This window comes from Dermacentor silvarum, chromosome 8, assembly GCF_013339745.2.
Source record: "Dermacentor silvarum isolate Dsil-2018 chromosome 8, BIME_Dsil_1.4, whole genome shotgun sequence".
NCBI lineage: Eukaryota > Metazoa > Arthropoda > Arachnida > Ixodida > Ixodidae > Dermacentor > Dermacentor silvarum.
The window spans coordinates 180,195,047-180,214,533 of record NC_051161.1 but is presented as its reverse complement, the minus strand read 5'-3'; the positions used below and the strand labels follow the sequence as shown (position 1 = coordinate 180,214,533).

The 19,487-nt window shown below is 50.1% G+C and overlaps 1 protein-coding gene across 1 annotated transcript in view; it reads left to right on the top strand.

Moving 5' to 3' along the window:
- LOC125947638 (uncharacterized) overlaps positions 1-19,487 on the top strand; it is a 182,445-nt gene that overhangs the window by 36,154 nt on the left and 126,804 nt on the right. The window lies entirely within an intron of this gene.

Sequence of the window (19,487 nt, the reverse complement as noted above, 5' to 3'; positions counted from 1 at the left end):
CAAGCGCTTCTGGGAGTTGCACGTTACCTACGGTTCTCGCTGGGTGGATCCCGTCGCATTCCATTAGGATGTGCTGAGTGGTCTCTGGATCTTTACTGCAGCATACACATGTCTCATCTAGTTCCGAATATTTGTTCCGATATGTTTTCGTCCTTAGGCAACCGGCTCGAGCCTCAAATAGCAAGGCACTGCCCTTTGTGTTATCGTACAGATTTTCCCTTCTAATTTCTTTCTTCTCATTCTTGTAAATCTCCATTGTCCTTTTCGTTTCCATTCTTTGCATCCAATTCACGGTCTCTATTTCTCTCACTTTCTTTCTGATGACCCCTGGTTGTCTATTTACAGTTTCGATTATCCTGTACTTGGTTGCCAACTTCCTTGACCTCTTCCTCCATCACGTCACACTGCAGCAGCGCCACACTGCGGTAAACAAGTGAACATTCGCTTCTAGAAAATGTAGTTTGCAAAAGCACGGCCTTCGAGATTTAATTTTGCTACGAGGAGGAAGTTGTAGCTAGAAAGAAGGCCGGTATTTAAACAGCTTAAGTTCAAAGTGCCTGGGTGTGCTGTCTTTTTATAACGCATATACAGGAATTTTAGGCGAACCATGCGCGAACTATTGCTGGCGGACACGAGCCAATCAGCGCTCAGCCCGTGCACCTCTGCTCCGTCTGCTTGCAATGGCGGACGGCCTTCGGCTGCTACGACAACCACCGATGACAAATTCGTGATCACCGCCCATATACACGCTTCTTACGGCGCCAAGGGTCGTGTTTTAGAGAATATGTGACCTCATCTTGAATCGGTGGAACCATATTTCCTCGTAGCGTAAGGAATAAAGACGACAAAACGTGCCGATGGCTTGCTTGCTGCGGCAGCTGGAGCATCGGTCGAAGTGAAACAGGCGTACTGCTTGCATGCACGTGTAAACAAACAAATATGGCCATGCTCCGTACACATCTTCAACGACTCAGCCAAGTGACAATTAAAAATTATTCAGTTGCGCGCCCACGCAAGCATTTACAGGATCCGCGCTGCCCTACACATCTTTAACAACTCAGCCAAGTGACAATTAAAAATTATTCAGTTGCGCGCCCACGCAAGCATTTACAGGATCCGCGCTGCCCTACTTACACCCCTGCGAATGTCAACACAGCAATCACACGCAGTTTTGAAAAGACAGGCATCTTTTAGCAGCGACCGCACGTTTTGAATTTGTGAGTGAGCGAATTTCAGCGTGTAATTTGCGTATAGCAGAAAAGGAAAGGTAGCTTGACGAAGTCGAGATCCGAAAAAACCGAGCCCCCCCCCCCCCGCCCCCCATTATTTTTCCTGGATACGCCAGGTAGTTATGGCCGTAGCATGTGTTAAGTTCATATAATTACTGTGTGCACTCTATGTTACCTCGATGTGCACTCGAGGGAGTGCACAGCCAGGTAACATAGAGTGCACACACAGGTAACATCCTGCCGTAAACACAAAGGACACATCCTACAGAAAAGTTTCAGTTTGCTTCCTCGAGTCGTACGAAAGAATGAGTAAACATGCCGTACACACGAAGTATGTTTCCTCAAGGTCACATAAAGGGCAAGGAAACATAAAGGTCACATAGGGCACAAGAAGGAAACAGACAGGAAACATAAAGGTCGTGGCCATTTTCATAGGGGCGACTTGTCCATACTGAGACAAATTGGGGCACCAAGTGTGAGCCATACATTAGCGGCCCTCCAAAGAAAAGAAACGTGCAGCCTGGAAAGGAGTTACTAGTAAAATGCTGTGTAGCCCATGTTGCTGTGTTGACTGCGGCAGTAGATGCCTGCGTCACCTGATTGCTTCGCAATGCAAGTTGCGAATATTCAACAGTGACTGTCGGTGCAAATAGGTGGGACACGCCGCCCAATCTGTTTGCGCTGCTTGTTGTCGCTCATTACCAGACCACCATGTGTGACGGAGGCAAGCACTATGCCTGTATTCGGACAGCTGAATGTGCCCTAAGCGACCCATGTACGTCAATGCTCACTGTTGCCATATGGATCTTCACCAATGTATAATGTATTGTGTGGACCTTATGCGGTCATTGATTGTAGAGTCTCATTTCACTGTTATCTGACTTGGTTATGGTTGCCGTATTACGTTTCTTGGATGTGGCGGCCTGGTCAGCTGCATTGGGAAGCAGTCTCTCGTGGTGAGCATTCGCTCCTGCAGTCCGCACAATGACATAGACTCCCAATTTACATGCTCCGTGATTGGTGCTCCCCGTTCTGTCCTTTCCTGCTGCAGCCGTGGGCAAATTGTGCAAGTGGCCTTCCTCGTCCGCGATTTGGCGTGAACGCAGAATAGCATTTAGAAGAGTGTGGGTGTTGGTGATTCATGATTTGGGAAGTTACCGCAAATAACACACCAGAAAAAGAAAGAGACAACACGAAGCGGTACTGACGACTGTTTATCTAATGAAATGATTGCCGAGCTCATACAGATCAGACCACATGTGTGCACCCGAAAAGCAACTAGAAAACCAATAATAACACACAGCGACCTTCAAGAGGGGTGCGATACAAATGCTAAGATACATGCTGATAGACTAGTGAGGCACCTAACACGTGTGTATCACGTGGAGAGAAACAAAAGTTCTTTCTGGGTAACAGCAGATTATCGGCAGACAAAATGGCCAGCTGAAAAGAGGTTGTAGAGGCAGTAGCCATGCGACGCCTTAAGGATGGTGATTGCGTTAGTTTTCAGTCAGTTGCTGTTACCCAGAAGGAACTTTTGTATTTATCTACGTGATACACACGTTAGGTGCCCCAGTAGTCTACAAGCGTTTATCTTCGCATTTGTATCGCACCCCTCTTGAAGGTCGCTCGGTGTTTTTATTGGATTTATCATTGCTTTTCCGGTGCACACGTGTGCCTGATCTATATAAGTTCGGCGTTCGTTTCATTAAATAAACAGTTGTCAGTACAGCTTCGTGTTATCTCTTTCTTCGTCTCGTGTTTTTTTTTCGGTAATCCTAGACCAGCATACATGCTTACATGGTCCGATGTGTGTGAAGTTGAAAGGCCCGCAAAGAGGCTGCCGAAGGTGATGCCCACGAAACCGACCATGTCCATATTGAAAGACAGAGGTACGGTGGCTAGATGGGTAGGTGTGCCGACCGAGCGTAGTTCACCACTTCTCCGCATCATGACGCAAAATTGGCGCTGCGGACAGTAGAACGGTTCAGCGGCGCGCAACGGCGGCTGCGCTGTGTAGACGAGCTGCGTGTCTGATAGTATCGCTTGCCTCTGATTGTATCTTTGAAGTGCGCGTTATAATACCGTTCTGAGCAATGTAGGCCAAGCCAGAATGAGGAACTTGTTGTTGTCGTCTAGTCAGAAAAAACGAAATGCTGAAGTAAATTTTCTAGCTTGGCAATCGGTCACATTTATTGATATAAACGCGGGGCTCCAGCCCATTGCATTTAACACGTAAATGCATTTTTTACATGCATAAAACAATACTGCAATGATTTTATACGGTATGTGGAACCGTGTTTACATGATATTTAGCGAGTTCTAATGTTTCAATTTCGAGAAATCCAGCTATTGTTTTATTGCTGCGTCAGTTACGGTATCTAAATTGGTGCGAGAAGAAATGTGTTGGTAAGTGCGTATGGTTCACTGTTTCATTGTAATAAAATAGAGTAATACGTCTTGGGCTAAATTCGTGAATATATTTAAAATACAAGAAACGCTCTCGTAACTTGAGTCAGGAAACGCACCAACATAAATAGCCTAGCGCCAGCAAGGCCGCAACGTTGGTCCACCACATCATAACATTATTCACAGCACACGCCTCCACTTCAGGTGATTCTTCTTCTCCCTGTTGCTTTCGCGCGCCATGTTATTGCCCTTGACAAGAAATTAAACGCGTATAATTGAATAGAACTTCACAACATCGTTTGTGAGCTCTTTCTTGTGCCGCTTACAGCCGATCAAATTCGGGGGATTCAGCTGCAGAAAGGATGCAAAGTCGGCGATACACTGTTCCTTCGTAACTCATTTAAACTGAAGCACAGCTTGAAGGCGTCTTCTAGCGATGCTACGAGTTTTTTTAGTGCTTCAGAAGGGAGCAACAGCCCTGACCTACTCATTCCGTTGAATTTAGTAATGTCCCTGAGCAATCGGAGCACTTGGTTCTTTGCAGGAACTTCCTTGCTACATAGCCTGCTATATAGAATATCAGCCTAGAATCACTTTTCTTTTCCCTGTAGCAGCGCAGCGGTGCTCGATGTCGCAGGCGCTGAGCACCTCATGTGCGGCTTGAAAATTTCCAACGTCGAGGACGTATGCTTTTCGGTGTACCGCTTGCTCATTAACGTCGCCGATACAATCTAGCCACCGTACCGATACTGAGCAAGCTACTGAGCAGCTCGGGGTGAACATTTCCGCTGTCAGACAGTGGAACAATTACGCTGTCTTTGTCACAAATTTGGAGCCCGACTTGCAGTTCGGAGCGAAGCAGTAGGTCTCCTTGGTGGTCTTGATTGGTGGAGCAACGCCGCCGCTAACCTTGCCGGTCATTTTTCCGACCTGGAACATTCCACATCGCTTAGGAACGTACAAACAGTACGAGAGATGCGGAGCTCTTCACCTTTGAAACTGACACGAACAGACGACATACAACTATTCCAATACGGGCTTTATTTTTTTTTTTTTTTTGCTCGCCGCCAGTCCGCCAGCCCCCTGCAGCAGACGACGCGCGCTGCGGAACCGTTCTACTGACCGCAGCGCCAATTTTGCGTCATGACGTGGAGAAGCGGTGAACTACGCTCCAGAGGCGCCGGTCGGCACACCTACCCATCTATCCACCGTAACAGAGGGGCACCAAGTGTGATCTACACATTCGCGGCCCCCGAAATAACAAAAAAGAAACGTGCAGGTTGGAACGGAGGTAGCGTTCAATTTCCGGGTAGTCCATGTCGCTGTGTTGGCTGCGGCAGCAGATGCCTGCCTCACCCGATTGCTTCGCAATGCAAGTTGCTCATCTTCAACGGCGACTGTCGGTGCAAACAGGTGGGACATTGTCCAATCTGCTTACATTGCTGGTTGTCGCTCGTTACGAGACCGCCATGTGCGACGACGAAAGTGAGCCGTTTACGAGCTCACGTTAATGATTCCAGCGTATCTCGACATGCAATTTTTATTTTTGCTCTTGTACGAGAAGGTGCACTGCTTGTCTTCTGCGAATAAAGTCGCACGTTCCGTTCACTCACTTGTGGCTTGTTTTTATGGGCGTCAGTAGAGGCTCTTTGGTCTCCTGGCAATTAGAACGCAAAAACTACGCGGCAGCCAAGGCAATGAGGCGTGCTGCAACGCCAACCGGGCGAGCGCGGCGCGTCCAGCGTATGCGACCGGTAAAAAACGGCCATTTTGAATTTTGCTAAAAAAAAGACTACATTTCCGATTCCTGTTTGAGCAGCGCTTCTGTCTTACGCGTAAGTAAGTTCCATGCGCTGCCGCTTCTTATTTTCGTACCAATGTGGAAGGTACAGTTTCCCTTCTCTAAAGTTGGTTCTTTATTCTATGACTATATCTTGAAAGCTATCGGCGGCGGGGACTGAGTCTGCCCTGCGCTGTGTTTTTGCGGATTAGTTCGCGTTGATGCGAACTGCAGCACGAAGGTGAATTCGCTCGCTGCTGCTGCCGCGTTTACTCACACAGGCGTTTTGACAGCGGGTTTCTGTGGTTATCGAGTGAGATGTGTTCATGTTTCTGTGTGCGCGCGTGACACCATGCTTGTTAATTTAGTTAGTATGGCTATGTTTACAAATGTATACGTCCGATAAAACTACTGCCTTACTTATTGCGATAGCCACTAATTTGCTATCGCAATCAATGCTTCGCCTTTCGGGCGAAACTGCGACATTTTCTGTCATTCTTTCTTTCTCAAGGCTGTTAAAAAGAAAATTTCAGTTGAATGTGCAAATGCTATTGGTTTGGAACCGACATGGTGGCCCCATGTTGGTGCCACCAACAAAGGTCATGGGGTCGAGTTCCTTAATTGACTCTCGCCTAATTAAGATAGAGTTAATTAAGACACTTGAACCCAGAACCTTTGGTGGGAGTCGAACCCTCGACTTTTGGCGAGAGTCGAACCACCTTTGGTGGGAGAAGACAAGTGATGCGAAGTAACAACGCATTCGAATGATAGTAATTTTACAGCGAAGCTGTTGAAAGCTCAGTCCCCGTGGATCGTGTCCGCGTGCAGAAAAAAAACAAACTATCGGCTCGAGCGTGGTCGTCTTTTTGAGCACACGGCGCCTCCTCCCACCCGGCCGACTGAGCCCCCGCTATCGCCGTCTTGCGTCAGTCGACCTCCACTTATGCCGCGTTCCCCCCTGAGTAGAGTTGGGCCCGGCTGCGAGGCTAGCGCGGCAAGCCTGCTAGAAGCTGCGCCCGAGGGTCCAGATATATTCACATACTGCTCACCTGAGCATAATGGATTTTCAATCTCGGTGTCCGTAATCTTTCAATGGCGTTTTCTTAAAGAATAATACAAGCACACGTATCATACATACATACATACATACATACATACATACATACATACATACATACATACATACATACATACATACATACATACATACATACATACATACATACATACATCAAATCAATCAAAGGAAGTTTTATTTGCGAGAAAAGCTCCAAATTGCAACTTGACTAGGCTTAGACCCCCTACAGAGTTTAACAGCAAACAGCCGCGGCACACTTCTAAATAACACGTGTACATGAAGTAACAAAAACACAGTGCAAATTCTGTGCACACCTAATAAAAATAGACCCTTTTTGACCCTTTTCTGCGGTGATCCATGGGCGATGCCATGTTTGATTACGTGGTGACGCGTCCATTGCTTGCCTCAACTGCCTCCGTGTTAACAATGGATGTGTATGACGTTTCTACGGCTTAGCAAACCTCCGTTTCCGGAGATATCGTACACAGTGACTGGGTGGGCGACACGAAGCTTTGACAACAGCTTCCGAGAACATGCAAAAGCGCTTTCCAAGCTGATTGAGCTACGTCCAAACGGCGCGATCAGCGTGTATGGTGCTTGCTGTAAAAGCGGGGCTAAATGTGTATTCCCAGCTATCCAGACTTTCCGCTCATGAATTGAATCAGGATTAGCCTGTATTGCTCTTCGTTTTCTATTTGGCAAATAATTTTAACCAGTGGCTTGTCATGTTTCTGACTGAGTAAAGTTCCTCGGTGCGGTCATTAGACAGTTTTAGCAAAGTGTTCACGGCGCGCTCCACTCAGACCGGAGTATCCTAACGATTTGAGCACAGCTACTCAGCGGAACGCTAATGCGCCTGCGCACAACGCTCACATCGGCAGCGGAACGAAGGAGAACGCTGCCCACGCTCTGCTACGAAGCCATTGGAGCGGAGCGTGCGTCTACTGCGTGCTTTGTGGTTTTACAGCCACGCTGGGAGCGCGTCTCTGGGAGCCGGCGGAGTGCGTGAAATGTTAGCGGAGGGGCGCATAAGCAACGCTCTGCTAAAGCTGTCTATTATCTGATTACTTTCTGCGTATATCGCTCGCTGGTGTGCCGAGTTCCGTGAGATTTGTTCTTGCTGCGCACAAGGCATGAAACGTAGCTGTTCTGTACATTGTAATACCTTGTAGCAAAGACGTATTATCGCTAGTAACTCGGTTACTCTTGTGGGTCATCACGAAACATTCAGCAAGGTAAATATACCTGGTAGTGAAGCTTCCATAGAAGCCCATACGTTCAAAATATGGCGGTTCATCGACCGTTCATAGGGAGCCTGCATGCAACGTTGCATGTAGGCTCTCTAACGGTTCATGGGGCTTAGCGCCTTCTGTGTGAGGAGGGAACACTGCCGGCGGAAGAAAAAACTAATGTGACGTTATATCCGTGAAAAACAGAAGTGACATCATTTCGTTCTCAAAGGCACGAAATTTGTTTTTAGTGGCCTGTGATTAGAGCTGTTTATTCAAATGCCCCGCCATTCGACTTGACGGGCGTTCCGAGCTTTCAGCGCGGAAAGCGATGCAGGAAGATGTCAGCCGTACGGGTGTCGAATTCGCTTCCCTGCACAGAACATACTTTCTTTGTAGGCCGACGAACGCCTTGGGAGTGAAGTGATCGTGCTTTCGTCGGATGCCAAGCCCGTCAGCCAGCGCTGTCGCACGAAAACAACTAAAGTAAACAATTATCTGGCGGTCGCAACTCACTGCTTTTGAATGAACAGGTTAAGAAATCATAGAACTACCGGCGTCACCAAATTGAGACAAACGCCGACAAGCAAAACAACACAACATGGGGGGGGGGGGGGGGGGGGGCGTGTTGTAACAGGCGAACTTTATACGAGCGCGCCTTTCTGTACACTTCAAGAGCTTCATTGCATTGCAAGTGGTAGCGGCGTCAACGCCCACCACTATGGGTGGGCGCTCTTATGGCGGGCGCTGAAAAAAAAAGGTATTTATTGATAATGATCAAGTAAAATAGTGTTGTTTGTTCGTTTCTCGCCATGCGTATATAAAATTGGTTAGAAATTTTATTTTCGTGGAAGGAATCTCTCGCATTGTTTGTTCATTCCAAACATAGTCGCGCTTAAATCGTTGCTTCCATAACCACCCTCGCTGATGTCGGTGACAATTCGGTCTGAACCGCTTTTTGCCCGAAGCTTCGCGACCTATTAGGAGCGACCTTGCATTCAGCTTCGACGATTCGTGCGCTATCGGTGTAGTAGCGTCATTTATTGTGCGTGTATAGTGCGCACATATTGAAGTTTGCGCCCATTCACTCATTCTTGACACGTTGGCGAAAGAGTGGGCGTATGCTTCCGGGCCAGTTGGGGTAGATGTGTGTAGATACTGTGCGCCAAACCTACTATGAGAAGAAGCGGCGCTCCCTTTATCATTGTTTAACGAGTGGTCCTCACTCTCGCCGACGTTCCGGAGCTGAAGCCCTTTCTTTGAAGGTTAGCGATACAAGGCTGGCGGATGAGCAAATTTATGTATACTCGAGGAAAGCTGTACATCACGAAGTCCGGGTAACACGTTCGGACAGTTGCAGCAGCGGTCCGCGAACTTGGCCACACAGATTCATTCCATTCGTTAACATGACAGTCACTATTTTTGCAGCCAACTACTGCACGCGTCTTCAATACACATTGTAATGAAGAAGACAAGACGACGACGAAGCAGTCAGCAAGCAAGCCACAGTGTTGGTGCTAACCACGCGCCCCGAGCTTGCGCTTGCCCGGATTTTGACTGCTGGTCGCCTCGCCGCTTCTTGACGTTCGCCTGACGTTTCTCGCATTCATTGACGTTTACACGTGAATAAATCACGTTGCATTTGGTGGAGGCTGCGTGGGTCCCCCGCACCAACCTGGAACTCCGCTCCCGGACGCTCCCTTCGGTTCCTGCACCCATGATGGTCAACGACACCTCGACTCAGACTGACCCTTCGGCAGCACCTGCCACCTGCAGCGCCGTGTACCGTGAGCGGGATCCGCCCATCTTCAACGGCTCAGGTGACTCCGATGTTGAAGACTGGTTGTCGACATACGAACGGGTCAGCGCCAATAACAAATGGGATGATTCATCGAAGTTGAGTCACGTCATGTTTTATCTCGCGGACATCGCGCAACTGTGGTATCGCAACCACGAGACCGACATACCCACTTGGTCCGTTTTTAAGACTTCCATTTCGGACGTCTTTGGTCGGCCTACGGCCCGCAAGCTGCGCGCAGAGCAGCGCTTGCGTGAACGTGCGCAACATCCAGGGGAGAATTACACGGGCTACATCGAGGATGTGCTGAATCTCTGCAACCGCGTCAACCCTACCATGACAGAGGGTGAGAAAATCAAGCACATACTGAAGGGCATCGAGGACGACGCTTTTCAGATGCTGCTCGCGAGAAATCCCACCACGGTCGCGGCACTCGTCTCCTTGTGTCAAAGCTTTGACGAATTGCGTAGGCAGCGCACGATCGCCCGCCAAGCCTTCATGACGCCAGACACACTATCGAGCTTGCAGCTGGCTGCCCCCTCTGCCGATCAACAGCCGCTGATCTCTACCATCAAGGACTTTATCCGGGAAGAGGTAGCGCGCCAGCTTTCATTGCTGCCTCTCACGCACGAGCCTTCGCAGTCTTTGGCACCGGACCTTCAACACGTCATTCGGACCCAGGTTGCTGAGGCCCTCCCGCCTGTGACTCACCAACCACCCGTCACTGCGCCACTTACCTACGCTTCCGTCGCGGCTCGGGCCCCTCAACATCCTGCGCCCTACGCTCGACCTGCGATGCCGACCCATGCCTGGCCGACGACCGCGAATGCTGCGCCGCTCGCCTTCGCGAGACCTTCGGCTCCGTTCCTCCGCCGCCCCGACGCGTGGCGAACGCCAGACAATAGGCCCATCTGCTTCGCCTGTGGTGTCGCTGGACACGTCGCCCGCCACTGCCGCCGATGTCCACTTTCGCCATTTGACGTCATGGACAGGCCTGTTCCTTCGTCTGCCCGGTCGCCACCAAGGTACGTCCCTGACGATCAGCCAGCCTATGCTAACCGCCGGTCCCTATCTCCGCGACGACGCTCCCTATCACCCATGCGTCGCCGACCTCCTACGCAGGAGGGAAACTGATCGCTGCAGTTCCGGAGGCAAGACCTGCATGCGCGTCGAACTGCCCAAGGGCTCCATCTATTTCGCCGCAAAACATTATGGACGTCCATGTTGAAGGAACCGCCGCATTAGCGCTTATTGACACGGGGGCCGCTGTTTCGGTTATCTGCGAAAACCTATGCCGCAAGATCAAGAAAGTGACCACGTCGCTCTCGGGACTAATGCTCCGCACTGCCAGCTCACAGTGCATAGCGCCTTCAGCTGTTTGCACCGCACGTGTCGCTATTCAAGGTGAACTTTATGTCATCGAGTTTTTCGTGCTGCCGTCATGCTCCCACGACGTTATTCTCGGATGGGACTTCCTTTCACGTCATCGCGCCGTCATAGACTGCTCCCGTGCAGAAGTGGCCCTTACGCCATTGCAAACCTCTCTTTCGGCGGATAATCATCCCGACGCTCACAAACTTGTCGTTGCTGCGGACGCAGATATTGCCCCTGAAACGTCGACCCTTGTGCCTCTGTCCAGTACGGGCGCCCCTGACGGAACTGTTCTGTTTGCCCCATCGGAGGTACTTCTCCGCCGTCGCGGCCTACGACTGCCGTTTGCTGTACTTATGGTTGAATCGGGTGCTACTACTATGTTAGTTTCGAACTGGCTCCCATCCTCCGTTCCATTACTTCGTGGAGAATCTTTGGGTCACATTCAAGTTGCCGATCTCCTGCGCTCCCTCCAATTTGCAGAGGACCAACCCCGTCTTCAACTGAATGCCATGACATCACCTGTTCCCAAACCTTCAGGTCCAGGCAGTTTCCACCCTTCTATTGCTGCCGATCTACCGTCAACACAACGCAGCGAACTCCTGGCCCTTCTTCGAGACTTCCGCTCCTCCTTTGATTGCGCTCAACCATCTTTAGGTCGTACAACAAGCGTCACACACCACATTGACACCGGTTCCCTATGAGCCCTTAGGCCAACGACCATACCGAGTTTCAGCGGCAGAACGGCGTATTATCAATGAACAAGGGGGTGATATGCTTACGCGTGGTGTCATTCAGCCATCCCAGAGCCCCTGGTCCTCTCCTGTTGTACTTGTGCGCAAAAAGGATGGCTCTATCAGATTCTGTGTTGACTACCGCCGCCTCAATAAGATAACTCGGAAGGATGTATACCCGTTGCCCCGCATCGATGATGCTCTCGATGGTTTGCAAGGGGCAGAATATTTCTCGTCACTGGATTTGCGCTCGGATTACTGGCAAGTTCCAATGGCCGACCCTGACCGACCAAAGACGGCTTTTGTCACTACTGACGGACTGTATGAGTTTAACGTAATGCCGTTGGGATTGTGCAACGCCCCAGCTACTTTCGAACGGATGATGGATAACATCCTTCGTGGCTACAAGTGGAATACCTGCCTCTGCTACCTTGACGACATCGTCGTTTTTTCTCGCGATTTTCCAACTCACCTTGTTCGTCTTCGTGCGATTCTCGTGCCTCACCTGTGCTGGCCTTCAACTTAACATAAAGAAGTGCCACTTTGCTGCACGCCAGTTGACGATACTAGGCCACGTCGTCTGCAAGGAGGGAGTTCTTCCGGACCCCGCGAAGCTCCGTGCCGTAGCCGAATATCCTAAGCCCAATTCCATGAAAACGCTTACACGCTTCATTGAGCTGTGCTCGTATTTTCGTCGATTTGTGCGCGACTTTGCTACCATCATCGCGCCTCTTACCAACCTTCTGACCGCCTCTAACGGCCTGTCTGCTTGGTCAACAGAATGCGACGAATCTATTCGAACGCTACGGCGCTTACTAACGTCGCCAGCAATACTCCGTCACTTTGACCCTAATGCGTCCACTGGCACCACTGGCGTCCATACTGACGCCAGTGGTGTTGGCCTTGGTGCGGTATTGGCTCAAAAAACACCAGAATACCAAGAATACGTCGTTGCCTACGCGAGTCGCACGCTCAAGAAAGCCGAGTGTAACTATTCTGTCAACGAGAAAGAGTGCCTCGCTATAATTTGGGCTTTGGCTAAGTTTCGTCCGTACCTTTATGGCCGCCCTTTCGACGTCGTCACGGACCATCATGCTCTATGCTGGCTCTCGTCTCTGAAAGATCCCTCGGGACGCCTCGGTCGTTGGGCGCTTCGCCTGCAAGATTACGACATCCGTGTTGTGTACCGATCCGGCCGCAAACACTCGGACGCTGATGCACTGTCCCGCTCGCCGCTAGCGTCTGACACGGCTTCTCCGTCAGCCTCTTCGGCTCCCTTGTCGCCTATTGACTTTGCCGACATGTCGTCGGAGCAACGCCGGAGCATTTGTCAACTCCTTGACTTTCTCACTTACCCGCCCACTTATCTCGCCTCAAGAACTCTGCGTCGCCAAGCCGCCCATTTCACTATTCGCGACGATCTCCTTTATCACCGGAATTACGCGTCTGATGGCCGGAGGTGGCCTCTAGTGGTACCTCGCCACATGCGCACGGACATATGCGCTGCTTTCCACACTGACCCACAAAGCGCTCACGCCGGCGTTCTCAAGACCTACAATCACCTGCGGCAGCGATACTACTGGCGCGGAATGTATGCATTTGTGTGCAAGTACATACGTGCTTGCACTGCCTGTCAGTGGCGCAAGACTCCACCTCAACGTCCGGCCGGTACACTTCAGCCTCTCCCTTGCCCGGCCAGTCCATTCGACCGCGTCGGTATCGACTTATACGGCCCGCTTCCCTCGACCACCTCTGGGAATAGGTGGATAATTGTCGGCGTGGACCACCTCACGTGTTACGCCGAGACTGCAGCTTTGCCTACAGCCACAACAACAGACGTTGCGTTTTTCATCTTACGCAACTTCGTACTGCGCCACGGTGCTCCCCGTGAGCTTTTAAGCGACAGGGGACGTGTTCTCCTGTCTGATGCTATTGAAGCCTTGCTCGTTCAGTGTAACATCGTTCATCGCATGACAAGTGCATATCATCCGCAAACTAATGGCCTCACTGAGCGATTTAATCGCACTCTGGGGGATATGCTGACGATGTACACGGCGTCAGACCAGACAAATTGGGACACCGTCCTTCCATTTATCACAAATGCGTACAACACTGCGTACGCGACTACAGGATTCTCGCCGTTCTTCCTCTTGTACGGACGTGAGCCATCATGCATGCTGGACACTATGCTTCCCTACACACCTGACTCATCTGAGTACACTGCAATTTCAGATGTCGCCAAGTACACCGAAGATTGTCGACAATTGGCCCGTTCATTGACAACCGAGAACCAAGGTCACCAGAAGCTCAGGCACGACACCGACCGATCTCTCACTACTTTCGCGACCGGTGCCCTAGTTTGGCTTTGGATTCCTCCGAGTACGCCTGGCCTTTCGTCTAAATTATTGGCCCGATATCATGGGCCCTACCACATCCTTGCTCGGACATCTCCAGTCAATTATGACGTTGAGCCTTTGACACCGTCTCAAGACTTACGTCGTCGTGGTCGAGAAATCGTTCACGTGAGTCGCCTCAAGCCCTATTATGACCCCTCTATACTGTCAACGCCTTAAGTCGCCAGGATGGCTACGCTAATTCCCGGGGGCCAATGTACTGAAGAAGACAAGACGACGACGAAGCAGTCAGCAAGCAAGCCACAGTGTTGGTGCTAACCACGCGCCCCGAGCTTGCGCTTGCCCGGATTTTGACTGCTGGTCGCCTCGCCGCTTCTTGACGTTCGCCTGACGTTTCTCGCATTCATTGACGTTTACACGTGAATAAATCACGTTGCAACATGAATGAATCCACATGATTCAATCCAGCATGATTAGAGCACAGTGCGTTAGCGAAAACTCGGTTGCATTTCCGACGGCTGATCGCACAGAAGCATGGTAAAAGCGGTAAAGGTTTCGTATTTGTGCGTGGTCACTGAGGCCACGTGCGGATGGATGGATGGATGGATGATGATTATTCGCATCCCCTTTGAAACGGGGCGGCGACAAATAGTCACCTAGCCTACTTGATTTAATCAGGTATACTATGCATGTTCTTTATCTAGCATTTTTGCATACCTATCATTATTCTTGTTCTTTTTCAAAAATTTACGTTGTACCGCTGCCTGTGATTTTAAGATATTAAGTCGTATGGATCTTTTCCCTGTTTTCTTTCCTAACCAGTACTCTAATAGTCTCTGGCTGATCTCTATGGCTGATCTGTTTATGTTTCCTCCCACTTTAAACCCAAGCGCTTCTGGGAGTTGCACGTTACCTATGGTTCTCACTGGGTGGATCCTGTCGCATTCCATTAGGATGTGCTGAGTGGTCTCTGGATCTTGACTACAGCATACACATGCCTCATCTAGTTCCGAATATTTGCTCCAGTATGTTTTGACCCTTAGGCAACCGGCTCGAGCCTCAAATAGCAAGGCACTTTGGAATGGTAATCTGGAAGCGCATGAAAACACGGACACGAGAAGAAATGAAGACGAAGACAAGCGCTAACTTTCAACAACGAAATTTTTTTGCGAGACTGGTCGTACTTATACACAAAAACCACGTGCACAGCGATATCAACACGGAAGATAGGTACATGACGGCAAAAAAAGGCAATCTAAGGCTGTTGCATCGAGAAAACACCAAGAACCTGAATCATGAACTGCAATGGCGGTCAGCTTTTATGGCATCTGTAAATAATCTAACTCTCTCGCCGACAATGAAAGTGACGGTTTGCTGATACATTGGTCCGCGGCCGAGAGGATTTGATCAGTTTCTATCATCAATTTTACATTCTCACGTTTATCCCTGTACATAATGGCGGTGTCATCTAGAATAGGGTGACATCGACACGTTTCGCAATGCAATGCAAGAAAGCCGTCACCTGATAGACTCTGTACTTTATTTCTGCGCTCTCTTAGGCGCTCATTGATGCATCTTCCGGTGTGCCCTATGTAGCATCTGCCGCATGACAGCGGAATACGATAGACAACCCCTACGGTGCATCCGACGAACTCTTTTCTGTGGTTCTTATCAAACACCAACTTTTTTGTCCTCATTGGGTTAGTGGATTTGCACAGGGTGCTTAGTGTATTTGGAGCTGAAAAAACAACCCGCACGTTGCATCGACTCCCTATCTTTTTCAGGCTATGCGAAATCTGGTGTATGTACGGGATCACTGCGGTTTTCACCTGGTCACGTCCGCTAGCTCTCGCATTCTCATGAGGGCATTGCCCCGAACGTTCTTGTTTGAGCAAGTTTTCTGCCACCGACACCAAGACCTGGTTTGGATAACCAGCCTCCTTGAGCCGCGCGGACTGCTGCTCGAAACTGGATTTCATTAAGTGTGGGCATGATTTCTTAAGGGCGTTTTTCAAACACATGTTAGTTATGCCCCTCTTCACCAACTTCGAATGAGCTGAATGAAATTGGAGAAGGGGTTTGTTAGCTCGTGGGCTGTAAGCCCAGCAGGTCCTACTATCAGTAAAGATGAGCTGAACGTCAAGAAAGCGTAACTGATTGTTGACAGGCATTTCAAGAGGTCACGTCAAGAGTGTCGGGATGTGGAGGGATGCCAACGGCCCTCTGCCTCGACACACCAAGCCCCGCGGTTGGCGCATGCCTGCGCATCAACCGCGGTCCGGTACAAGCTCGAGGCAACAATAGACGACAACCACGTGTACACTCGGACAGCATTTATTACGACTGCAACTAACACTTCGAGCAGGCCAGCTAGCTATAGTTGACATCGCTGAGGGTTCCCTCGAAGAGAATAATACACTATGTAAAGAAGGGCTTACGACTTACCAACTGGGGAATACGGGGTGGCCGCGGCGTTTGCCGCGGCTAGAACGCGATTGATTAACCACGTGCGGGAATACGGGAGCGGCGGCGGAGACTTCCGCCATCGCCGCTTGCTGGGGACCAAAGAGACTCGGGCGATGTCAGCGGGATCTCACGTGACCCACCCGGTGGCGCTGCTAGCGCTTCACTCTCTCGAGTGAAGCCGAACAGGAAGGTCGTGGCCGAGTGTAGCTCAGCGCAGCAGGAGCAGTGAATAAGTTCAATTTTTGTTTATTCTTATTTGGTTGATAGAAGTGTTAGGGTACCCGAGCTATCTATATATATTGTTTTTCATGCTTCTTTAGTTTCTTGGTTAGTTTGGTAGGACGTTAGTAGGTAGCGAATAGTTAAATTTCTTTAATTTTTTTGGAAGCGGGTTGTAGCGCACGTGTTGCATGGTGAAATCAGTGTAAAGCGGCAGTTTTAAACCGCGTTAGGGAAGCTAGCGGAGGTAGCCGGATAGCGAGTTTGCCGTACGGCTTACCGTGGGGCTTTGTTCAGGTATTTTATTGGGCTTTCTTGTTAGGTGGACGGGTAGACAATGGTGCGGCAGGCTAGGAAGGACAGGGGTGATGACGAGCTGGTGCAGTGCGAGGAGTGCAAACGTTGGTGTTATTTGGACGAGACGCACTTCGCCAGTTTAGCCGACGCTGAGGAGGCTAGCTTCGCGTGCAGGTCGTGTGAAGGATTTAAGGGAGCTGTGCGGCGGATGGAAGGGGAATGGGCAGCCAGTGTGGAAGAGCTCAAAGGGGAGCTGAAGGTGGAGCGAGAGCGGCGAATTGAGCTCGAAACTCGGATCGGCGAGTTGCTTCACAGGGAGGGGCCGAGGCCGTCCTGGTAAAGCGAATAGCTGGCGAGCTACAAGAAGAACGGGAAAAGCGGGCCGTGCTGGAAGAGCGGGTGGAGGCGCTAATGGTACAGGCGGCGCGTAATCCCGGGTCAGCTCAGGCTGGCGGCGGGGACAGCGAGGAGACTCAGGCAGAGGCATGCCATGAGAGCAGGGAGGGACGCCTAGGGGCCGTTGAACAGCAGGCGAGAGCCGGCGGCAACACGGCGGTTGCACAACTCTACAGCGAGGTAGTGCGGCAGGCTTCGGATGGGAAGGGACGAACGGCAGGGAGCACATCGTCACGTGTCAGTGGCGCACGGCGGGTGGAGAACCAGCTAGCGCGAACTGGAGGACGACAATCGCAGGCGGGAGGCAAACGTGTAGAGCGAAGGGTCCTAGTGGTGGGGGACTCCAACGTAGCTAGGGTTAAGGAGGGCGTCCTTACAACAGTGAAGGCAGACGGGCGGGTGAGGGTGAAGGCCCAGTCAGGGAAGTGCATGGTTGACGCAATGGCAAAAGCTCAGAAGGTGGTATCGGACAACCTCGAGCATGAACATCTGGTCGTTATCCATGCTGGTCTCAACGATGTGCTGAAGGGAAGGAGCCAGAACCTAAACGGACAGTTAGAGGTTGGGTTGCGTAAACTCAGAGAAACCTCTGCGAATGTGCATGTGAGCATATGCACAATCCCACATGTCCGGGGCCAGGCTAGCGGGATGGAACGGAGGGTGCTTGAGGCTAACCGGGTCATTAGGGGTCTGAGCAGACCACTTGGGTACGGCATAATGGAGGTAAACCGGGAAGTGTACGAGTCTGGCTCCCACCCTTTTGCACAGGATGGCATTCACTACAGTGGTGCCACGGGCGGGAGCGTAGGTAGTAGGATAGGGCGCCAAGCTACGGCTTTTTTGAGGGGACCCATAGCCCTAAGACCACCAGTGTAGACGAAGACCGACCCAGAGAGGCCCCAGGATTCAAGAAACGTAGAATCGGTAGGAGAAGAAATAGACGTAAGCACCAGGGGCAAGGTCATTCTGACATAGGGTACATTAACATGCAAGGTGGCATGAATAGTCTGAAGTGGGAGGAGATAGACGAGCAACTAAGGCAAGAAAAGCTGATGGTATACGGGTTTGTGGAGACACATCTTAGGGACATGGAGCAACCTCCCTGTAATCCTGACTATGCATGGTAATATTGCAATAGAACAGAGGGCAGCAGAAAAGGGGGTGGAATTGGTGCATTCATTCATAAAAGTATGAACTGGCAAAGGGTCAAACAGGAATGCAAGGCGCATTTATGGCTAAAAGGGAAAGTTGCAGGAGAGCAGACACTACTTGGCTTTGTATACCTGTGGACAGGAGCAAATGCCAAAGAGGAAAAAAAATGCTGGAATGCATATCAAGTGACATTAATGAGCTAGGAGAAGGGTGCGAGATTATTATACTAGGAGATATGAACGCACACATAGAAGACATGGACGGGTACACAGACTCAACAGGCAACATGATGATGGATATGTGTGAAATGCATGACTTAGTTGTATGCAACAGTACTGAGAAGTGTGAAGGGCACATAACATGGGACGTAGGGAGCCTGCAGTCGACGATAGATTATGCACTAATGTCACATAGGATGCACGATAGGCTAAATGTAATGAGCATAGATGAATATGGCTCCACAAGTCTAGGTAGTGATCACAAACGTATTAAGGTGAGTTTTAGAAGGGAAATGAAAGTAGGTAGGACGCAAGATGAACAACCAGGTGGGATATTTTACTCGGAAAAGCAGCTTGAAATAGCAACCCAGCAAATTGAGGAAGTAATTTCAGAGGATACAAAAAGAGAATGGACATATGCAAATTTAACAGGACTATTTGAGCTAGAGCTTACTAAGGTACGAGTCAGGACAAAAAGGAACAGAAGACGTAAACCCAAGAGCTGGTGGGATGAGGAGGTTAAGACGTTAAGAAGGCCATAGAGAAACGTCAGGAAGCATCCAGGGAACACAGATATTCAAAGCAGAGGGGTGAACCAGAAGCTGATGTGGGCAGAAAATGGAATAACTTCTTAAACTGTAGAAGGGAAGCATCCAATTTGATCAATGAGAAGATCAGAAGAAAGGGGAGCCAATGGTTGTCAGAAGTAAACAAAAAGGATAGAAAAGCAGCGAAGAAATTTTGGAAACATCTCAAC